We start from the raw sequence: 895 nt of genomic DNA on the forward strand, positions 1-895 counted from the left end.
ACAACAAGGAGGCCCTCTGGAGACCTGGACACCCAGCAGGAGTTGGCTGAGCTCATGAAGCAGAATCAGGAGCTGGCCGAGATTCTGGAAAACTGGGAGAGACAGATCTATGCTTTTGAAGGAAGGCACATAGAAGACATTCAGATATGTGGCAGTATTATTCATGGCTGGGATTAGTATCTGACCAACCAGTAAAACTCCAATAGCAAAAACATCCAAAGGAACCAGAAGTTTAAGGAAGCTGAGCTGTTCTTCAGTCAATATTCAGTTACACTGGCAGCTGCAGTAAGTGCATCAGCAGGAGCTCAGGACCAGGTCACTGAAAAGAGGGAACCAGAAAGTGGGCTGGAACGTGACACTTCTCCAGACTTCCACAATCAGGAAAATGAGCCCAGCCAGGAGGTCCCTGATGATCTGGACGGACCTGTGCAGGGAGTGGAACTTGAAAGGCTGCTTCTTCCCCTTCCTCAGGGAGCCATCATAGCAGCCATAAAAAACAAAAGGATAAAAACTGACACAGTTCAGTGGTAGGGACCTCACGGCAACTGTTGGTGTAAAGGGACCGTCCTGGAATCAAAACACTTCAGGATGACAGAAATTCCTTTGCTCCAAATGAAACCAGCTAATGTTTTAAGGGAGGAGCTGATGGGCAGTAAAGTCAGGCTGAAGGAGGACTTCAGGACAACCTTCCACTGTTGCTAGCGCAGAACCCTGACCTTGACCCCAGGAGCACTGTTTAACACTGTGAATTTGGAATCCTATCAGAAGAGAAAAGGGGGAAATAGAAATGGAATCTGTGTAATAGTATTTGCTGCATGACACTAGTGTGTATCAGGTAAAGTGAGATAGTGTTTTGCTCTTACTCCTGATCCCTTTCTACTGTTACGAGAATTGA

At 46.7% G+C, this 895-nt stretch overlaps 1 pseudogene; it reads left to right on the forward strand.

Moving 5' to 3' along the window:
• On the forward strand, window positions 1-515 carry LOC104864799 (annotated as a pseudogene).
• Window positions 516-895: the final 380 nt, after the last annotated feature.

Source organism: Fukomys damarensis, unplaced genomic scaffold (assembly GCF_012274545.1).
Source record: "Fukomys damarensis isolate Sample0158 unplaced genomic scaffold, DMR_v1.0_HiC HiC_scaffold_38, whole genome shotgun sequence".
Lineage (NCBI taxonomy): Eukaryota > Metazoa > Chordata > Mammalia > Rodentia > Bathyergidae > Fukomys > Fukomys damarensis.